Below are 23,275 nucleotides of genomic sequence, written 5' to 3' on the forward strand. Positions count from 1 at the left end.
ACTCTGGCTGTGTCTCAGTAATACCAGAGGTATCCTCTCCTATGGCTGTGTTTCAGTAATACCAGAGGTATCCTCTCCTCTGGCTGTGTTTCAGTAATACCAGAGGTATCCTCTCCTATGGCTGTGTCTCAGTAATACCAGAGGTATCCTCTCCTCTGGCTGTGTTTCAGTAATACCAGAGGTATCCTCTCCTATGGCTGTGTTTCAGTAATACCAGAGGTATCCTCTCCTATGGCTGTGTCTCAGTAATACCAGAGGTATCCTCTCCTCTGGCTGTGTTTCAGTAATACCAGAGGTATCCTCTCCTATGGCTGTGTTTCAGTAATACCAGAGGTATCCTCTCCTATGGCTGTGTCTCAGTAATACCAGAGGTATCCTCTCCCTGTCTCCTCTCTTTTATTTGGCTATGTACCGTGTCCTATGTGAGACTGGCAAAGTGTCCTTAAGTTATATCCTCTCTTCTCCAGACCATTTCCGGAGACCTTCTCCCTTACCTCACCTCGCTCATCAACTCATCCCTGACCGCTGGCTACGTCCCTTCCATCTTCAAGAGAGCGAGAGTTGCACTCCTTCTGAAAAAACCTACACTCGATCCCTCCGATGTCAACAACTACAGACCAGTATCCCTTCTTTCTTTTCTCTCCAAAACTCTTGAACGTGCCGTCCTTGGCCAGCTCTCCCGCTATCTCTCTCAGAATGACCTTCTTGATCCAAATCAGTCAGGTTTCAAGACTAGTCATTCAACTGAGACTGCTCTTCTCTGTATCACGGAGGCGCTCCGCACTGCTAAAGCTAACTCTCTCTCCTCTGCTCTCATCCTTCTAGACCTATCGGCTGCCTTCGATACTGTGAACCATCAGATCCTCCTCTCCACCCTCTCCGAGTTGGGCATCTCCGGCGCGGCCCACGCTTGGATTGCGTCCTACCTGACAGGTCGCTCCTACCAGGTGGCGTGGCGAGAATCTGTCTCCTCACCACGCGCTCTCACCACTGGTGTCCCCCAGGGCTCTGTTCTAGGCCCTCTCCTATTCTCGCTATACACCAAGTCACTTGGCTCTGTCATAACCTCACATGGTCTCTCCTATCATTGCTATGCAGACGACACACAATTAATCTTCTCCTTTCCCCCTTCTGATGACCAGGTGGCGAATCGCATCTCTGCATGTCTGGCAGACATATCAGTGTGGATGACGGATCACCACCTCAAGCTGAACCTCGGCAAGACGGAGCTGCTCTTCCTCCCGGGGAAGGACTGCCCATTCCATGATCTCGCCATCACGGTTGACAACTCCATTGTGTCCTCCTCCCAGAGCGCTAAGAACCTTGGCGTGATCCTGGACAACACCCTGTCGTTCTCAACCAACATCATGGCGGTGGCCCGTTCCTGTAGGTTCATGCTCTACAACATCCGCAGAGTACGACCCTGCCTCACACAGGAAGCGGCGCAGGTCCTAATCCAGGCACTTGTCATCTCCCGTCTGGATTACTGCAACTCGCTGTTGGCTGGGCTCCCTGCCTGTGCCATTAAACCCCTACAACTCATCCAGAACGCCGCAGCCCGTCTGGTGTTCAACCTTCCCAAGTTCTCTCACGTCACCCCGCTCCTCCGCTCTCTCCACTGGCTTCCAGTTGAAGCTCGCATCCGCTACAAGACCATGGTGCTTGCCTACGGAGCTGTGAGGGGAACGGCACCGCAGTACCTCCAGGCTCTGATCAGGTCCTACACCCAAACAAGGGCACTGCGTTCATCCACCTCTGGCCTGCTCGCCTCCCTACCACTGAGGAAGTACAGTTCCCGCTCAGCCCAGTCAAAACTGTTCGCTGCTCTGGCCCCCCAATGGTGGAACAAACTCCCTCACGACGCCAGGACAGCAGAGTCAATCACCACCTTCCGGAGACACCTGAAACCCCACCTCTTCAAGGAATACCTAGGATAGGATAAGTAATCCTTCTCTCCCCCCCTTAAATGATTTAGATGCACTATTGTAAAGTGGCTGTTCCACTGGATGTCAGAAGGTGAATTCACCAATTTGTAAGTCGCTCTGGATAAGAGCGTCTGCTAAATGACTTAAATGTAATGTAAATGTTTAGACCTTACTATCTACACTGGTTAAAATATAAATTCAACACGCAAGAATTTAAAAGATTTTACAGAGTTACAGTTCAAATAAGGAAATCAGTCAATGAAATACATGTATTAGCACCTAATCTATGGATTTCACTTGACTGGGAATAAAGATATGCATCTGTTGGTCACTGATACCTTTTTAAAAAAAGAGTTAGGAGCGTGGATTAGGAAATCCGTTCGTATCTGGTGTGATCACCATCTGCCTCATGCAGCGCGACATCTCCTTCACATAGAGTTGATCAGGCTGTTGATTATGGCCTGTGGAATGTTGTCCCACTCCTCTTCAATGGCTGTGCCAAGTTGCTGGATATCGGCTGGAACTCGAATGCGCTGTCATACTCGTCAATACAGAGCACCCCAAACATGCTCAATGGGTGACATGTCTGTGTATGCAGGCCATGGAAGAACTAGGACATTTTCAGCTTCCAAGAATTGTGTGCAGATCCGTGCGGATCCTTGTTAAATGTGGTTGTGTAATATCATGCTAAAATGGTGGATGAATGGCACGACAGTGGGCCTCAGAATCTCGTCACGGTATCTTACATTTACATTCTATCATATTGGCGCCGGATGGGATGGCTGCTATTTTGTGGTTGTTTTTCCGCATTGTTTGTAACTTATTTGGTACATAATGTTGCTGCTACCGTCTCTTATGAATGAAAAGAGCTTCTGGATATCAGAACAGAGGATACTCACCTCGAACTGGAAGAATAGTTTTTCTTTAATGAGTCCAACGCGAAGGATATATGGCTTCTCTGAGACCAGGTCCAAATCTTCATCATTCGCATGAAGAAAAGATGGAAATACAGTGGGTGCCTTGGGAGAATTCATCAGCAAGTGGGTGACCCTGCTCTACCATTCAACACAGACAGTTGGCTGGGTATTCAGTTCATCGGCAGAACAGAACAGCTCCGTCTGGTAAGAAAACGGGTCGGGGTGTGTCTATTTGTCAAAAACAGCTGGTGCGCTAAGTCTATTATTTTTTATTTTTTATTTCACCTTTATTTAACCAGGTAGGCTAGTTGAGAACAAGTTCTCATTTGCAACTGCGACCTGGCCAAGATAAAGCGTAGCAATTCGACACATACAACAACACAAGAGTTACACATGGAAAAACAAAACATAGTCAATAATACAGTATAAACAAAGAAAACAAAGTCTATATACAGTGAGTGCAAATGAGGTAAGTTAAGGAAATAAATAGGCCATGGTGGCGAAGTAATTACAATATAGCAATTAAACACTGGAATGGTAGATCGGCAGAAGATGTATAATATTAAAGTATCATCGATGTATTGCCTGAGGTAGTTTTCATGAGGTACTCTATCTACACAGACAGTTTTCATCCATATTTTACGTAGCCGTCTATTTCCCACCACAAACTGATGCTGGCACTATGAATGCACTCAACCAACTCTATAAGGCCATAAGAAAACAAGAAAATGCTCATCCAGGGGACTTTAATGCAGGCAAACTTAAATCCATTTTATTACATCATTTCTACCAGCATGTCACATGTGCAGACAGAGGAAAAACAACTCTAGACCACCTTTACTCAACACACAGAGATGGATACAAAGCTCTCCTTTGCCCTCCATTTGGCAAACCTGACCACAATTCTATCCTCCTGATTCCTGCTTACAAGCATAAACCAATGCAGTGACTCACTCAATACGGAAGTGGTCAGATGACCTGGATGCAACGCTACAGGACTGTTTTGCTTGCATAGACTGGAATATGTTCTTGGATTCATCCAATGGCATTGAGGAGTATAGCACATCAGTCACTGACTTAATCAATAAGTGCATCGGCGACATCATCCCACAGTGACCGTACGCACATATCCCAACAAGAAGCCATGTATTACAGGCAACATCCACACTGAGATAAAGACTAGTGCTGCTGTTTTCAAGGAGCTGGACACAAATCCGGATGCTTATGAGAAATCCCGCTATGCCCTCAGACTAACCATCAAACAGGCAAAGCACCAATACAGAACTAAGTTTGAATCTTACAACACCAGCTCTGACGCTCATCAGATGTGGCAGGGCTTGAAAACTATTATGGACTACAAAGGGAAACCCAGCCGCGGACTGCCCAGTGATGCGAACCTACCAGACAAATTAAATGCCTTTTGCGTACGCTTCGAGGCAAGCAACACTCAACCATGCATGAGAGCACCAGCTGTTCTGGAAGACTGTGTGATCATGCTCTCTGTAGCCGATGTGAGCAAGCCTTTAGACAGGTCAACAATCCCAAGGCTGCGGGACAGATTAATTACTAGGACGTGTACTCAGAGCATGTGTCGACCAACTGGCAAGTGACTTCACTGACATTTTCAATCTCTCCCTGCCCGAGTCTGTAATACCAACCTGTTTCAAGCAGACTACCATAGTCCCTGTGCCCAAGAAAGTGTAACCTGCCTAAATGACTACCACCCCGTAGCACTCACGTTCGTAGCCATGAAGTGCTTTGAAACGCTGGTCATGGCTCACATCAACACCATCATCCCGGAAACCCTAGACCCACTCCAATTCGCATACCGTCCCAACAGATCCACAGATGATGCAATCACAATCCACAATCATCTCAAAGGAGATAATTGTGGACTACAGGAAAAAGTGGACTGAGCACACCCCCTGGAGCAGGTTGAGAGCTTCTAGATACTTGGTGTCCACATCACCAACAAACTATCATGGTCCAAACACACCAAGACAGTCGTGAAGAGGGCACAACAACATCCTCAAAGTTCTGCAGCTACACCATCGAGAGCATCCTGACCGGTTGCATCACCACCTGGTATGGCAACTGCTCGGCATCAGAGGGTAGTGCGTACGGCCCAGTACATCACTGGGGCCAAGCTTCCTGCAATCCAGGACCTATATACTAGGCGGAGTCAGAGGAATGCCCCAAAAATGGTCAGACTCCAGTCACCCAAGTCATAGACTGTTCTCTCTGCTACGGCACGGCAAGAGGTACCGGAGCGACTAACCTGTACCCCGGCACATTCTACCCCCAAGCCATAAGACTGCTGAACAATTAATCAAATGGGCACCAGACTATTTACATATTGACTCGGTACCGTGTATATAGCCTTGTTATTTTATTGTGTTACTTTTTCATTTTTTTAGCAAATATTTCTTAAATCTATTTCGTGCATAATGTTTTGTTTTTTGAGGGGGGGGGGTCGAGGTGAGGAGGAGTATTTCTTTGAGGTACTGTTTTCAAAAGAAGATTCAAATTCCCATTGATGAAATGCAATTGTGTTCATTGTCCATCGGTTATTCCTGCCCATTACCCCACCTCCACCATGGGGTACTCCACTCGCCCACACGACGCCACACACGCTGTTTGCCATCTGCCTGGTGCAGTTGAAAACAAATTTGTCCGTGAAGAGCACACTTCTCCAGCGTGCCATTGGCCATAGAAGGTGAGCATTTGTCAATTGAAGTTGGTTACAATGCCAAACTGCAGTCAGGTTAAGATCCTGGTGAGGATGACGTGCATGCAGATGAGCTTCTGACAGTTTGTACAAAAATTATTTGGTTGTTCAAACCCACAGTTTCATCAGTCCGGGTGGCTGGTCTCAGATGATCCCGGAGTTGAATTACCCGGATGTGGTGGTCCTGGCCTGGTGTGGTTACACGTGGTCTGAAGTGAATAAGCCAGATGTGGTGGTCCTGGCCTGGTGTGGTTACAAGTGGTCTGCGGTTGTGAGGCCTTTTGCACGTACCGCCAACTTCTCTAACATGATGTTGGAGGCGGCTTTTGGTAGAGAAATGAACACAATTCTCTGGCAACAGCTCTGATGGACATAACTCCCTCATAACTTGAGACATCTGTGGCATTGTGTAGTGTGACACAACTTCACATTTTCTAGTAGCCTTTTATTGTCCCCAGCACAAGGTGAACCTGTGTAATGATCATGCTTCTAGATATTCCACACCTGTCAAATGGATGGATTATCTTGGCAAAGGAGAAATGCTCAGTAACAGGGATGTAAATTAATTTGTGCACGAAATTTGAGACTTTTTGTGCATATTGAATATTTCTGTGATCTTTTATTTCAACTAATAAAACATGGAAACAGCATGTTTCATTTATATTTTTGTTCAGTCTGTATATTTATCTATAACTACAACAATACTTTTCCTGTAGAACATGTGGTATGCTTGCTTGCTTGATTTAAAGTATTTATGGTTGTGAAATAAGTTATAGTAGTGATAGTGACTAAATTAGTAATATTAGTGACTGGTTATAGTAGCGGTAGTGACTGGTTATTGTAGTGGTAGTGACTGGTTATAGTAGTGGTAGTGACTGGTTATAGTAGTGGTAGTGTCTACAGTAGTAATGGTAGTGACTGGTTATAGTAGTGGTAGTGACTGGTTATAGTAGTGGTATTGACTGGTTGTAGTAGTGGTAGTGACTGGTTATAGTAGTGGTAGTGAATGGTTATAGTAGTGGTAGTGACTGGTTATAGTAGTGGTAGTGACTGATTATAGTAGTGGTAGTGACTGGTTATAGTAGTGGTAGTGACTGGTTATAGTAGTGGTAGTGACTGGTTATAGTAGAGGTAGTGACTGGTTATAGTAGTGGTAGTGTCTACAGTAGTACTGGTAGTGACTGGTTATAGTACTGGTAGTGACTGGTTATAGTAGTGGTAGTGACTGGTTATAATAGTTGTAGTGACTGGTTATAGTAGTGGTAGTGACTGGTTATAGTAGTGGTAGTGACTGGTTATAGTAGTGGTAGTGACTGGTTATAGTAGTTGTAGTGACTGGTTATAGTAGTGGTAGTGACTGGTTATAGTAGTGGTAGTGACTGGTTATAGTAGTTGTAGTGACTGGTTATAGTAGTGGTAGTGACTGGTTATAGTAGTGGTAGTGACTGGTTATAGTAGTGGTAGTGACTGTTTATAGTAGTGGTAGTGACATGGTAGGGACTACAGTAGTAATGGTATTGACTGGTTATAGTAGTTGTAGTGACTGGTTATAGTAGTGGTAGTTACTGGTTATAGTAGTGGTAGTGACTGGTTATAGTAGTGGTAGTGACTGGTTATAGTAGTTGTAGTGACTGGTTATAGTACTGGTAGTGACTGGTTATAGTAGTGGTAGTGACTGGTTATAGTAGTTGTAGTGACTGGTTAGAGTAGTGGTAGTGACTGGTTATAGTAGTGGTAGTGACTGGTTATAGTAGTGGTAGTGACTGGTTATAGTAGTGGTAGTGACTGGTTATAGTAGTTGTAGTGACTGGTTATAGTAGTGGTAGTGACTGGTTATAGTAGTGGTAGTGACTGGTTATAGTAGTGGTAGTGACTGGTTATAGTAGTGGTAGTGACTGATTATAGTAGTGGTAGTGACTGGTTATAGTAGTGGTAGTGACTGGTTATAGTATTGGTAGTGACTGGTTATAGTAGTGGTAGTGACATGGTAGGGACTACAGTAGTAATGGTATTGACTGGTTATAGTAGTGGTATCACATTTTATTGGTCACATACACATGGTTAGCAGATGTTATTGGTCACATACACATGGTCAGCAGACGTTATTGGTCACATACACATGGTTAGCAGATGTTATTGGTCACATACACATGGTTAGCAGATGTTATTGGTCACATACACATGGTTAGCAGATGTTATTGGTTAGCAGATGTTATTGGTCACATACACATGGTCAGCAGACGTTATTGGTCACATACACATGGTTAGCAGATGTTATTGGTCACATACACATGGTTAGCAGATGTTATTGGTCACATACACATGGTTAGCAGATGTTATTGGTTAGCAGATGTTATTGGTCACATACACATGGTCAGCAGATGTTATTGGTCACATACACATGGTTAGCAGATGTTATTGGTTAGCAGATGTTATTGGTCACATACACATGGTCAGCAGATGTTATTGGTCACATACACATGGTTAGCAGATGTTATTGGTCACATCTTTAGCATATGTTATTCAAATCAAATCAAATCAAATTGTATTTGTCACATACACATGGTTAGCAGATGTTAATGCGAGTGTAGCGAAATGCTTGTGCTTCCAGTTCCGACAATGCAGTAATAACCAACAAGTAATCTAACTAACAATTCCAAAACTAATTTCTTATACACAGTGTAAGGAGATAATGAATATGTACATAAAGATATGAATGAGTGATGGTGCAGAGCAGCATAGGCAAGATACAGTAGATGGTATCGAGTACAGTATATACATATGAGATGAGTATGTAAACAAAGTGGCATAGTTAAAGTGGCTAGTGATACATGTATTACATAAGGATGCAGTAGATGATAGAGTACAGTATATACGTATACATATGAGATGAATAATGTAGGGTATGTAAACATTATATTAGGTAGCATTGTTTAAAGTGGCTAGTGATATATTTACATAATTTCCCATCAATTCCCATTATTAAAGTGGCTGGAGTTGAGTCAGTGTCAGTGTGTTGGCAGCAGCCACTCAATGTTAGTGGTGGCTGTTTAACAGTCTGATGGCCTTGAGATAGAAGCTGTTTTTCAGTCTCTCGGTCCCAGCTTTGATGCACCTGTACTGACCTCGCCTTCTGGATGATAGCGGGGTGAACAGGCAGTGGCTCGGGTGGTTGATGTCCTTGATGATCTTTATGGCCTTCCTGTAACATCGGGTGGTGTACGTGTCCTGGAGGGCAGGTAGTTTGCCCCCGGTGATGCGTTGTGCAGACCTCACTACCCTCTGGAGAGCCTTACGGTTGAGGGCGGAGCAGTTGCCGTACCAGGCGGTGATACAGCCCGCCAGGATGCTCTCGATTGTGCATCTGTAGAAGTTTGTGAGTGCTTTTGGTGACAAGCCGAATTTCTTCAGCCTCCTGAGGTTGAAGAGGCGCTGCTGCGCCTTCTTCACGATGCTGTCTGTGTGAGTGGACCAATTCAGTTTGTCTGTGATGTGTATGCCGAGGAACTTAAAACTTGCTACTCTCTCCACTACTGTTCCATCAATGTGGATAGGGGGGTGTTCCCTCTGCTGTTTCCTGAAGTCCACAATCATCTCCTCAGTTTTGTTGACGTTGAGTGTGAGGTTATTTTCCTGACATCACACTCCGAGGGCCCTCACCTCCTCCCTGTAGGCCGTCTCGTCGTTGTTGGTAATCAAGCCTACCACTGTTGTGTCGTCCGCAAACTTGATGATTGAGTTGGAGGCGTGCGTGGCCACGCAGTCGTGGGTGAACAGGGAGTACAGGAGAGGGCTCAGAACGCACCCTTGTGGGGCCCCAGTGTTGAGGATCAGCGGGGAGGAGATGTTGTTACCTACCCTCACCACCTGGGGGCGGTCCGTCAGGAAGTCCAGTACCCAGTTGCACAGGGCGGGGTTGAGACCCAGGGTCTTGAGCTTGATGACGAGCTTGGAGGGTACTATGGTGTTGAATGCCGAGCTGTCGTTGATGAACAGCATTCTCACATAGGTATTCCTCTTGTCCAGATGTGTTAGGGCAGTGTGCAGTGTGGTTGAGATTGCATCGTCTGTGGACCTATTTTGGCGGTAAGCAAATTGGAGTGGGTCTAGGGTGTCAGGTAGGGTGGAGGTGATATGGTCCTTGACTAGTCTCTCAAAGCACTTCATGATGATGGAAGTGAGTGCTACGGGGCGGTAGTCGTTTAGCTCAGTTACCTTAGCTTTCTTGGGAACAGGAACAAGGACACTGTTTGTATTCTGGTTAGGGAAGGTTTTAATAGTCACAGTGGGGTACAACATCTCCTATACACTTCCTTATAAATTTGCTCACAGAGTCAGCGTATATGTCAATGCTGTTCTCTGAGGCTGCCCGGAACATTTCCCAGTCCAAGTGATTGACTCAATCTTGAAGCGTTGCATCCGAGTTCTCTTGGGAGATAATACAGTCGGCATTTGATTGTGAGGAATTCTAGGTCAGGTGGACTTGAGTTCATGTATGTTGTTACAAATACACCATGAGTTGTTAATCATGAAACATACAACCTGCCCTTCTTCTTACTGGAGAGATGTTTATTCCTGTCGGCGCGATGCACTGAAAATCTCGTTGGCTGTACTGACTCCGACAGCATGTCCCCAGCCAGCCATGTTTCCATGAAACAGAGTATGTTACAATCCTGGATATCTCTTTGGAAAGCATCTATTGCCCTGATTTTGGCGACTTTGTTAACTAGGAACTGGTTATTAGCGAGTAATGTACTCGGGAGCGGTGGGTGGTGTGTGTGCATCCGAACTCTCACTACAAGACCGCCCGGCATCCTCTCCTCCGGCGGCATTGTTATGGGTCGGCCTCTGGAATCAGTTTGAATGCCCTGGGAGATGCAGATAAAGGATCCACTTTGGGAAAGTCGTATTCCTGGTAGTAATGCTGGATGTGCTGGTAAGATGACGTCTCTCTGATATCCAATAGTTATTCTCGGTTGTACAGTGGTTGCTCCACTAAAAGTTTTGCGATTATGCTGCAGGACTTAGAGGTAATTTGTGGTTGAGTACGGTACCCTGCGTCACCATTTCATTGTTCCAGACCACCACAAGAGGGAGTTAGAGCACTTATTCTGCTTTTGGGTCCTACTGTGTCTCTAACTGACAGTGAAGGGCAACATAAACCTACAGTAAATATTAGTAACAATGTCTCATCCCGTGTTCAACAACAGCCTTTTTTTCTTGCTCGTTTTGCGTTAATTGAAAACAAAATCATTTCCAAAATATTGTTATTTTTTAAACAAAGCAATTATTATTATTAATTTAGAATTGTATAAAAGCCATTGGATATTCACACAGATATATTATCAACCCTGTTATTAGCAGGACAATATATATTGGTCATGGCTACCGAGTGGCACACAATGGGATTGCCTTGCAGTACTCCAGCTGTATCCACTGAAAGCACGCAAGGTTCAAGGCACGAGGGCCGGGGGTACGGGATGGGCTGCAGAGTCACATACAGAAGACCTACCTAGCCCATGGGGATGGAAGGCGGAGGAAAATTAGTCGCGTAGAAATGTTGTCCCAGTAAGATTTATATTTATGTTAGACCATGTTGTCCTATTCAGCACATGGTACCCTTGTTGTGTGTAGACATCTCAGTGGTCCCTACTGTCCACACTTCCACACACATAAACACACATCCTGTCCACACTCCCACACACTCCCACCACACACATAAACACACATCCTGTCCACACTCCCACACACATAAACACATCTCAGTGGTCCCTACTGTCCACACTCCCACACACATAAACACACGTCCTGTCCACACTCCCACACACTCCCACCACACACATAAACGCACATCCTGTCCACACTCCCACACACATAAACACACATCTCAGTGGTCCCTACTGTCCACACTCCCACACACATAAACACACATCTCAGTGGTCCCTACTGTCCACACTCCCACACACATAAACACACATCTCAGTGGTCCCTACCGTGCAGTGCCTTAGTCACAGCTGAGCCCTCAGAATGGCTGTTCTATTTCAGTTCTGTAACCCAGGTGTTCTGCTCCACCTCTCTCTGCCAGGGCTGGGCTAGGACATATGCTGGGCTTTATATAGACTGGACTTGCATCCCAAATGGTAACGTATTACCTTTAAAGCGCACTACTTTTGACCAGGGCCCATAGGGAACAGGGACAGGACAGAACAGAACCAGAAGAGGGACCGGACCAGAAGAGGGACAGGGCCAGGGACAGGACCAGAAGAGGGACAGGACCAGAATAGGGACAGAACCAAGGACAGGACCTGAAGATGGACAAAACCAGGGACAGGACCTGAAGAGGGACAGAACCAGGGACAGGACCTGAAGAGGGACAGGACCTGGACAGGAACAGAAGTGGGACAGAACCAGGGACAGGACCTGAACAGGACAGGACCAGACATGAACAGGACCTGAAGAGGGACAGGACCTGGACAGGAACAGAAGTGGGACAGAACCAGGGACAGGACCTGAACAGGACAGGACCAGACAAGAACAGGACCTGAAGAGGGACAGGACCTGGACAGGAACAGAAGTGGGACAGAACCAGGGACAGGACCTGAACAGGACAGGACCAGACAAGAACAGGACCTGAAGAGGGACAGAACCAGGGACAGGACCTGAAGAGGGACAGAACCAGGGACAGGACGTGGACAGGACAGGACCTGAACAGGACCAGAAGAAGGACAGAACCAGAGACAGGACCTGAATAGGACAGGACCAGAAGAGGGACAGAACCAGGGACAGGACCTGAAGAGGGACAGGACCTGGACAGGAACAGAAGTGGGACAGAACCAGGGACAGGACCTGAACAGGACAGGACCAGACAAGAACAGGACCTAAAGAGGGACAGGACCAGGGACAGGACCTGAAGAGGGACAGGACCAGGGACAGGACCTGAAGAGGGACAGGACCTGAAGAGGGAGAGAAACAGGGACAGGACCAGAAGAGGGACAGAACCAGGGACAGTACCAGGACCAGAACAGGGACAGAACCAGGGACAGGACCAGGACCAGGGGCAGGGACGGGACCACAACTGGGACGGGCCCGGGGACAGGACCTGAATTTGGACGGGACCTGAACAGGGACGGGACTAGAACAGGGATGGGACCTGAACAGGGACAAGACCTGAACAGGGAAGGGACCTGAACAGGGACAGGACCAGAACAGGGACGGGCCCGGTGACAGGACCTGAACAGGGACAGGGACAAGACCTGAACAGGGACAGGACCTGAACAGGGACAAGACCTGAACAGGGATGGGACCAGAACAAGGACAAGACCTGAACAGGGACAGGACCTGAACAGGGACAGGACCAGAACAGGGACGGGCCCGGTGACAGGACCTGAACAGGGACAGGGACAAGACCTGAACAGGGACAGGACCTGAACAGGGACAAGACCTGAACTGGGATGGGACCAGAACAGGGACAAGACCTGAACAGGGATGGGACCAGAACAGGGACAAACACTGTTTTATATAGACTGATTTATTTAGAGCTGTAATGTTTAAAACACCACTCTGTTCAGTGCTTACCTTTGTGTGTGTGTGTGTGTGTGTGTGTGTGTGTGTGTGTGTGTGTGTGTGTGTGTGTGTGTGTGTGTGTGTGTGTGTGTGTGTGTGGGTATGTGTGGGTATGTGTGGGTATGTGTGCGTGTGTGTGCGTGTGTGTGCGTGTGTGTGCGTGTGTGTGTGTGTGTGTGTGTGTGTGTGTGTGTGTGTGTGTGTGTGTGTGTGGGTATGTGCGTGTGTGTGTGTGTGTGTGTGTGTGTGGGTATGTGTGGGTATGTGTGGGTATGTGTGGGTATGTGTGGGTATGTGTGTGTGTGTGTGTGTGTGTGTGTGTGTGTGTGTGTGTGTGTGTGTGTGTGTGTGTGTGTGTGTGTGTGTGTGTGTGTGTGTGTGTGTGTGTGTGTGTGTGTGTGTGTGTGTGAGAGAGAGAGACGAGAGGGTGAATTTTTACTGGCTGTAAATACCAGTTGGATGCATTCACATGCTTTGAACTCATTGAGAAATGCTGATTGGCTAATGGTCAACCAGCTTTGTCAGCTATTAACTAAAAGTACAGATTTCATGCTTGTAAATAAAATATAGTATTCAAAAACCATATTAATAGATAGTTATAAAAAAACGAATGTGTTGCATTTAACTGCTGAAAATTCTTTTATCGAGTTAATTTAGTAGAAGTGGTCAGCATGTGCAAGAAGTTAAAGTTTTGGAATAAAATTAGAGTTTCCAACTAAATACCAGCTTCTCACTTGGTTATAAACACAGCATACTCATCTACTGTAATTGTTGCTTCGATTATGTGCAAAACAACCCACAAATAGCAAATAAATAATCTGTCTGCCTGTTGTACTTAGTATTTTTATAAAAGGGGTGTGCATTATTTAGGAATCTCATCTACAGCTTTGTGTCGCAATAGGTTCATATTTTATACAATTCTATCGGCAATGTAAACTACATTTAGGAAGTCCGATTTGATGACAGTAGAAGGAACATCAACCCTCAGTTAGAGGAGTTAGAGGAGCAAAGCTGTGTCTTGGTTCTGGAGAGGAGAGGCTGCCTGCTAGTGATGTGCAGTCCGTGAACAATTCGTTATTTTTTAACCATTTTTATTGACTCAACATTCATGAGTCGTTTTATCAGAGTGACTCGTTCATTTTGAATTTGTTTGACCTGCTAGTGCTGTACGGAGTGGCCACAGTCAAACAATGTATTCCGTCAAGAGTCGTTCAGTCTAGTCCGGATGCGGCCACAACTAGATGCAGATTCAAATGTATCAACAAATAACCTTATTGGCACAGTATGCCTAGCGACCAACAAAATGTACATTGTTTAAAGCACACGTTTACAAGTGTCAGTAACAAATGCCAGCTACAATAACCCGCCTATGGTGAACGTCATGTGAAGGAGAGGCTTGTAGAATTAAGACTGTTTCCAGTTCTTAGTTCACCGGTTGGGGGTCCTGCGTGCTCAGGGCTTAAATGACTCAGATCAACGAAATTTGTCGAAAAAAAAAGTTATTTTGGCTGAACGATTCGAAAAGATCCGAGTCAGTCAAAAGAGACAAACTTCCCATCACTACCTGCTGAATCTCTGGCTGCAGCATTTTAAGGCGTGAACCTTTTGAGTCGTAGGTGGGAATTTCCTATCTCCGTAGAAACGCACATCCCCTCCTTGCGGTGATGCTGTTGTTCTGAAGTGAAAAGGTTCTTGCTATCTGGGATCCTTGGGATCTTGCAAAAGCAAGAACTCTCCAGCACCAAGGTACGTTTATTTAACTAGGCAAGCCAGTTAAGAACAAATTCTTATTTACAATGTTGGCCTACACCAGTGGTGGAAAAGTACCCAATTGTCATAGTTGAGTAAAATTAAAGATATACTTTAATAGAAAATGCCTCAAGTAAAAGTGAAAGTCACACTGTAAAATGGTACTTGAGTAAAAGTCTTAAAGTATTTGGTTTTGAATATATGTAAGTATCAACAGTAAATGTAATTGCTAAAATGTATTTAAGTATCAAAAGTAAAAGTGTAAATCATTTAAAATTCCTTATATTAAGCAAATCAGAAGATATGATTTTCTTGTTTTTTTTAAATGTATGGATAGCCAAGGGGCACACTCCAACACTTAGACATCATTTACAAACGAAGGATTTGTGTTTAATGAATCTGCCAGATTAGGTAGAAGGGATGACCAGGAATGTTCTCTTGATAAATGCGTGAATTGGCCAATTTGTATTTCTGCTCTGCATTCACAACGCAATGAGTACTTTTAGGTGTCAGGAAAACAGTATGGAGTTAAACGTACATTATTTTCTTTAGAAATGTAAAGTAAAAGTTGTCAAAAATATATAAATAGTAAAGTACAGACAAAAAAAATGACTTAAGTAGTACTTGAAAGTATTTTTGACTAAGTACTTTACTCCACTACATCGGACAGCACAGCGTCAGTAGCCAGACAGAATAGTTAGAGGAGAGAACCGAGCAGAACACTCCACATTCTGCTACAGACACTAACTGAGCTCAGTCCTTCATCTACCTGGACAGGATCATACACATTTATCATTTTACTTTCCAGTCGCGCTCAAACTATTCTTACTGTTTTATCTTGCACTTGGGAAATATTTATTGAAGGGAAAAGAACGCTCTAAAACTGGACAAATATTATGCAATCGTGACTTTGTGTTTGAAACGTGATAAAACGCGCCTTGCATTCTACCCCGATGTAGAGGCGCTCTTGGTTCAGTCACAGAAGAGGGTTTCTAGACTCCAGATGGTAACTAGGAAGTGTAGATCCTGGAGCGGTTCTGCACGCCGACTCAGACATCTTTGACATCTGCTGCAGCTAGTAGAGACTGTCAGTCTGTCAGAGACTGTGACCTGACTGGAGGACCGGGGGGGAACAGACAACAACATCATGGATCAGAACGTGATTCTAGTGTTTCTCCGCAGGCGGCTGAGCCAGAGACCCGCAGTAGAGGAGCTGGAGAGTCGGAACATCCTCAAACGTGAGTATTGGATACATAGTTTATAATCGATTCAAACGAGAGGATATAACAAATATGATCCTTTATAAGGGATCATAGTTTATCATCAGTTTTAATAAGTGAAACTGTCCCACTGTCTGTATCGACTCTCCAGATGATGGGCTTCATCGCAACATGACTCAATGTCTAAATTACTTCAGTGTGGAATGTATTGCCATGGTGATGAATACATGTTGCATGGAACTACGACACTACAGTTTATACTCCATTTGTTTCTTTTTAAAAAATGAAACAATTTAAAACAACTTTGTTAGGGCCTCCCGATAAGGCACTGCATTTCAGTGCTTGAGGCGTCACTAAAGACCCGGGTTCGATCCCGGCACGTGTTGCAGCCGGCCGTGACCGTGAAGCGGGGTACAATTGGCATAGCGTCGTTCGGGTTAGGGGAATCAGTTGTCAGATCAATGTCAGGGTCCAGTTGTCAGGTCAATGTCAGGGTCCAGTTGTCAGATCAATGTCAGGGTCCAGTTGTCAAATCAATGTCAGGGTCCAGTTGTCAGATCAATGTCAGGGTCCAGTTGTCAGATCAATGTCAGGGTCCAGTTGTCAGATCAATGTCAGGGTCCAGTCTCAGATCAATGTCAGGGTCCAGTTGTCAGATCAATGTAAAGGACACAAGATAAAATAAAAAGCATAGATATGGGTTGTATTTACAATGGTGCGTGTTCTTCACTGGTTGCCCTTTTCTCGTGGCAACAGGTCACAAATCTTGCTGCTTTGATGGCACACTGTGGAATTTCACCCAGTAGATATGGGAGTTTTTCAAAATTGGATTTGCTTTCGAATTCTTTGTGGATCTGTGTAATCTGAGGGAAATATGTCTCTCTAATATGGTCATACATTGGGCAGGAGGTTAGGAAGTGCAGCTCAGTTTACACCTCATTTTGTGGGCAGTGAGCACATAGCCTGTCTTCTCTTGAGAGCCATGTCTGCCTATGGCGGCCTTTCTCAATAGCAAGGCTATGCTCACTGAGTCTGTACATAGTCAAAACTTTCCTTAATTTTGGGTCAGTCACAGTGGTCAGGTATTCTGCCGCTGTGTACTCTCTGTGTAGGGCCAAATAGCATTCTAGTTTGCTCTGTTTTTTTTGTTAATTCTTTCCAATGTGTCAAGTAATTATCTTTTTGTTTTCTCATGATTTGGTTGGGTCTAATTGTGCTGCTGTCCTGGGACTCTGGGTGTGTTTGTGAACAGAGCCCCAGGACCAGCTTGCTTAGGGGACTCTTCTCCAGGTTCGTCTCTCTGTAGTTGATGGCTTTGTTGTGGAAGGTTTGGGAATCGCTTCCTTTTACGTGGTTATAGAATTTAACAGCTCTTTTCTGGATTTTGATAATTAGTGGGTATCGGCCTAATTCTGCTCTGCATGCATTATTTGGTGTTCTACGTTGTACACGGAGGATATTTTTGCAGAATTCTGCGTGCAGTCTCTCAATTTGGTGTTTGTCCCATTTTGTGAAGTCTTGGTTGGTGAGCGGACCCCAGACCCCATTTCTCCATCTCTCTCCTCCATATCTCCATCTCTCTACTCCATCTCTCCATCTCTGTCCTCCCTCCATCTCTTCTCCATTTCTCTCCCTCCTTCATCTCTCTCCTCCCTTCATCTCTCTTCCCCATCTCTCTCCCTCCATCTCTGTCCTCCCTTCATCTCTCTTCCCCATCTCTCTCCTCCCTCCATCTCTGTCCTCCATTCATCTCTCTTCCCCATCTCTCTCCCTCCATCTCTGTCCTCCCTTCATCTCTCTTCCCCATCTCTCTCCTCCCTCCATCTCTCTCCTCCATGCATCTCTCTTCCCCATCTCTCTCCCTCCATGTCTGTCCTCCCTTCATCTCTCTTCCCCATCTCTCTCCTCCCTCCATCTCTCTCCTCCATGCATCTCTCTTCCCCATCTCTCTCCCTCCATGTCTGTCCTCCCTTCATCTCTCTTCCCCATCTCTCTCCTCCCTCCATCTCTGTCCTCCATTCATCTCTCTTCCCCATCTCTCTCCCTCCATCTCTGTCCTCCCTTCATCTCTCTTCCCCATCTCTCTCCTCCCTCCATCTCTCTCCTCCATGCATCTCTCTTCCCCATCTCTCTCCCTCCATGTCTGTCCTCCCTTCATCTCTCTTCCCCATCTCTCTCCTCCCTCCATCTCTGTCCTCCATTCATCTCTCTTCCCCATCTCTCTCCCTCCATGTCTGTCCTCCCTTCATCTCTCTTCCCCATCTCTCTCCTCCCTCCATCTCTGTCCTCCTGTACTGTGTTTCTGACCTGTTGTTCTTCCTGTTTCATCTCCAGAGAGGAATGACCAGTCAGAGCAGGAGGAGAGGAGGGAGATCAAACAGAGACTCAACAGGAAGTTGAACCAGCGTCCGACAGTAGATGAGTTAAGGGACAGGAAGATACTGATTCGTTTCAGTGACTATGTTGAGGTGGCCAAGGCTCAGGACTACGACCGCAGGGCAGATAAACCCTGGACCAGGCTGTCTGCTTCAGACAAGGTCAGCTCAACTCGCACAGACACACAAACAGCTGAGCTCCTGTTTTACCTCTACCACCTGTTGTTGTTGACATGGTTGTTGTTGATGTGTTCCCCAGGCAGCAATAAGGAAGGAGCTGAATGAGTTCAAGAGTAACGAGATGGAGGTTCACAATTCCAGCAAGCACCTGACGAGGTATGTGAGGGTGGTTTTGTGTGTGTGTGTGTGTGTGTGTGTGTGTGTGCTTTTGGTTTTACTATCCTAGACTGTTCAGGGTCTGGCCTGCTCCCCTCCTCTACAGAGGGAGTTAGTCTGAGCTCTCCACTCCCCTCCCCTGCTGTCGCTATACCCCCTTTCTATCTGACACAGTTACAAAATCCTGGATTGCTTCTCCACAGGGGACCATTACCTAACTATTCTATTCAGTTTCTGTCCAGCACTGAGGACAGAGCACCTTCTGTCCGTTCAGTTATTAATAGATCACCTTCCGTCCGTTCAGTTATTAATAGATCACCTTCAGTCCGTTCAGTTGTTAATAGATCACCTTCAGTCCGTTCAGTTGTTAATAGATCACCTTCTGTCCGTTCAGTTGTTAATAGATCACCTTCAGTCCATTCAGATGTTAATAGATCACCTTCCGTCCGTTCAGTTATTAATAGATCACCTTCAGTCCGTTCAGTTATTAATAGATCACCTTCTGTCCGTTCAGTTATTAATAGATCACCTTCCGTCCGTTCAGTTATTAATAGATCACCTTCCGTCCATTCAGTTATTAATAGGTCTCTGATTGATGTATTTCTGGGAATGGATCAGTTCATGTAACACTGACTGCCCTCTCTTTCTTCTCCTTTCTCTCTCTCTCGTTCTCTTTCCTCTCTCTCTTTCTCCTCTCTCTCTCTCTTTCTCCTCTCTCTCTCTTTCTCCTCTCTCTCACTTACTCTGTCTCTCCTCTCTCTGTCTCTCTGTCTCTCCTCTCTCTGTCTCTCCTCTCTCTGTCTCTCCTCTCTCTGTCTCTCCTCTCTCTGTCTCTCCTCTCTCTGTCTCTCCTCTCTCTGTCTCTCCTCTCTCTGGCTCTCCTCTCTCTGTCTCTCCTCTCTCTGTCTCTCCTCTCTCCTGTGTCTAGGTTCCATCGGCCGTAGTGTAGTGGTGGTTTCTTCTGCAGAAGCTGGGTGGTCCAATTATCAGTGAAGACCATATGACAGTGTTCCCAGGCTCCTACCCACGGCCCCAGACTGTCCTGTCTTGATATGTGGGCTCGTTCCAGGATGTTCGACCTACAGATATCTGTCTGTCTTTGTGCCAACTTGGAGGCTGTCTGTCTCTCTGTGTGTCACCATGGAGGCTATGTCTCTAGAGCTGGCGCCCAGGAAAGATCACAGGAGACATCAGACTGATATTCTCTTAAAGGAGCTATCAAAACGTCTCTGGTCGCTTTCTCCTAGACGTCAACCAATGAGAAAAAGATTAATGAAAAAGATGACAGCACTTGTTAGTTCACGAGTTGTTTCTCTCGATTCACTCCATACCAGCAGTCTAAAAGAATCAGAAAACTATTGCCATGCAACAAATGTTTCTCAGAATTTCTCTTGGTGTGGTGAAGGTTAAAAAGAAACCTACAAAGAAGGCAAAAAGATGAAAGAGTACATCCCTGAGACTGCTGCTGTGGAATAAACTGAAATAAATAACGTTGACTGTGAGTGCTTGGGGTCTGGTTTCATAGTGGATCCTTGGATCAGCCACAGGAGGACCTATGAGGAGCCTCCAACCTGGAGGAACCAGCCTGATCCCTGCATTCACCATTCTATTTCACTTCACGCACCAATCTCACATTCCTCCTCAGTTTGAGCCTGTCTGTGACGAGAGGCCGTATTCAAAACGTTCTTATCAGCGATTGCATCACCTTCTTATCAGTGATTGCATCACCAATCACTATTTCTGAGAGGAATCTGATTGGATCAGTCATTTTCCGATGTATTCCAAACACCTATTGGATAAAGACTAGACGGATAAGTGCAGTGAGACAGAATGGTGAAGGCAGCGATCAGGCTGGTTCCTCCTTCAACCTGCTCAGAGGAAACAGCACATCTCCTTCAGAGGACCATCTGAACATTTTCCTCAACACCTTGTTTCTCCATGTCAGAGGACGGAGGAGGCACATTGGAATGCGTCCCAAATGGCACCTTATTCCTTATTTTATAACAGACTCTTTGAAAGCTGAAAGAACGATGGCAGACAAAGGGTGTGGTGCATGTGACCAACAAACCCTTTCCTCTCCTCTTCAGAAACGCTAGTTAAAGGCTGCAAAATTCCACACATTTTCCCAAAATTCTGAGTTTTTCAGAAAATTCCAGTTGGAGGGTTTCAGGATTTTATGCTTAATTTATTCTCTCCTGATTCCAGGAATCTCTAACCAGGATTTCTGGAAAACCTGGGGATTTTGGAAAAGTTACAGGATTTTGCGACCCGAAACGCTAGTCTCCCCTCCAGCACCCAGGCATCTCTCTCTATGGGCTGACAGTCTTATTAATGTTGTTGGTAACCATGTCTGTCTAAAGCAGGGGTATCAAGCTCATTCCACGGTGGGCCGTGTGTCTGCAGGTTTTTGTTTTTTCCTTTCAATTAAGACCTAAATAGTCACCTTAATTCATCAATCAAGTACAAGGGTGGAGAGAGAACCTTCAGAGACACAGCCACCTGTGGAATGAGTTTAACACGTGGTCTAAAGCACCTTTGTAAGCACTATTTATCGTCTGCACAATACAAGTTGTGACTTTTTAAGAACTGCTGTTGTTGTAGTGTCTTTAATAAGGTGGTTGGTTGGAGGGTCTTTAATAGGGTGGTTGGTTGGAGGGTCGTTAATAAGGTGGTTGGTTGGAGGGTCTTTAATAAGGTGGTTGGTGGGAGGGTCTTTAATAAGGTGGTTGGTTGGAGGGTCTTTAATAAGGTGGCTGGTTGTAGTGGGTCTTTAATAAGGTGTTTCGTTGTAGTGGGTCTTTAATAAGGTGGTTGGTTGGAGGATCTTTAAGGTGGTCTGTTGTAGGGGTCTTTAATAAGGTGGTTGGTTGGAGGGTCTTTCATAAGGTGGTTGGTTGGAGGGGTCTTTACATAGGTGGTTGGTTGGAGGGGTTTTTAATAAGGTGGTTGGTTGTAGTGGGTCTTTAATAAGGTGGTTGGTTGGAGGGTCTTTCATAAGGTGGTTGGTTGAGGGGTCTTTAATTAGGTGGTTGGCTGGAGGGTCTTTAATTAGGTGGTTGGCTGGAGGGTCTTTAATAAGATGGTTGGTTTGGAGGGTCATTAATAAGGTGGTTGGTTGTAGTGGGTCTTTAATAGGGTGGTTGGTTGGAGGGTCTTTCATAAGGTGGTTGGTTGAGGGGTCTTTAATTAGGTGGTTGGCTGGAGGGTCTTTAATTAGGTGGTTGGCTGGAGGGTCTTTAATACGATGGTTGGTTTGGAGGGTCATTAATAAGGTGGTTGGTTGGAGGGTCTTTAATAAGGTGGTTGGTTGGAGGGTCGTTAATAAGGTGGTTGGTTGGAGGGTCTTTAATAAGGTGGTTGGTGGGAGGGTCTTTAATAAGGTGGTTGGTTGGAGGGTCTTTAATAAGGTGGCTGGTTGTAGTGGGTCTTTAATAAGGTGTTTCGTTGTAGTGGGTCTTTAATAAGGTGGTTGGTTGGAGGATCTTTAAGGTGGTCTGTTGTAGGGGTCTTTAATAAGGTGGTTGGTTGGAGGGTCTTTCATAAGGTGGTTGGTTGGAGGGGTCTTTAATAAGGTGGTTGGTTGGAGGGGTCTTTACATAGGTGGTTGGTTGGAGGGGTTTTTAATAAGGTGGTTGGTTGTAGTGGGTCTTTAATAAGGTGGTTGGTTGGAGGGTCTTTCATAAGGTGGTTGGTTGAGGGGTCTTTAATTAGGTGGTTGGTTGGAGGATCTTTAAGGTGGTCTGTTGTAGGGGTCTTTAATAAGGTGGTTGGTTGGAGGGTCTTTCATAAGGTGGTTGGTTGGAGGGGTCTTTAATAAGGTGGTTGGTTGGAGGGGTCTTTACATAGGTGGTTGGTTGGAGGGGTTTTTAATAAGGTGGTTGGTTGTAGTGGGTCTTTAATAAGGTGGTTGGTTGGAGGGTCTTTCATAAGGTGGTTGGTTGAGGGGTCTTTAATTAGGTGGTTGGCTGGAGGGTCTTTAATTAGGTGGTTGGCTGGAGGGTCTTTAATAAGATGGTTGGTTTGGAGGGTCATTAATAAGGTGGTTGGTTGTAGTGGGTCTTTAATAAGGTGGTTGGTTGGAGGGTCTTTCATAAGGTGGTTGGTTGAGGGGTCTTTAATTAGGTGGTTGGCTGGAGGGTCTTTAATTAGGTGGTTGGTTGGAGGGTCTTTCATAAGGTGGTTGGTTGGAGGGTCTTTCATAAGGTGGTTGGTTGGAGGGTCTTTCATAAGGTGGTTGGTTGAGGGGTCTTTAATTAGGTGGTTGGTTGTAGTGGGTCTTTAATAAGGTGGTTAGTTGGAGGGGTCTTTTATATGGTGGTCTGTTGGAGGGGTCTTTAATAAGGTGGGCCGGTTGGAGGGTAATAAGGTGGTTGGTTGGAGGGTCTTTAAGGTGGTCTGTTGTAGGTTTCTTTAATAAGGTGGTTGGTTGGAGGGTCTTTAATGAGGTCTTTGGTTGGAGGGT

The 23,275-nt window shown here is 45.6% G+C and overlaps 1 pseudogene; it reads left to right on the forward strand.

Moving 5' to 3' along the window:
- LOC135528177 (phosphatase and actin regulator 3-like) overlaps nucleotides 1-21,399 on the forward strand; it is a 100,403-nt pseudogene extending 79,004 nt beyond the window's left edge.
- Nucleotides 21,400-23,275: the final 1,876 nt, after the last annotated feature.

The sequence above is a fragment of the Oncorhynchus masou genome, chromosome 5 (assembly GCF_036934945.1).
Source record: "Oncorhynchus masou masou isolate Uvic2021 chromosome 5, UVic_Omas_1.1, whole genome shotgun sequence".
Lineage (NCBI taxonomy): Eukaryota > Metazoa > Chordata > Actinopteri > Salmoniformes > Salmonidae > Oncorhynchus > Oncorhynchus masou.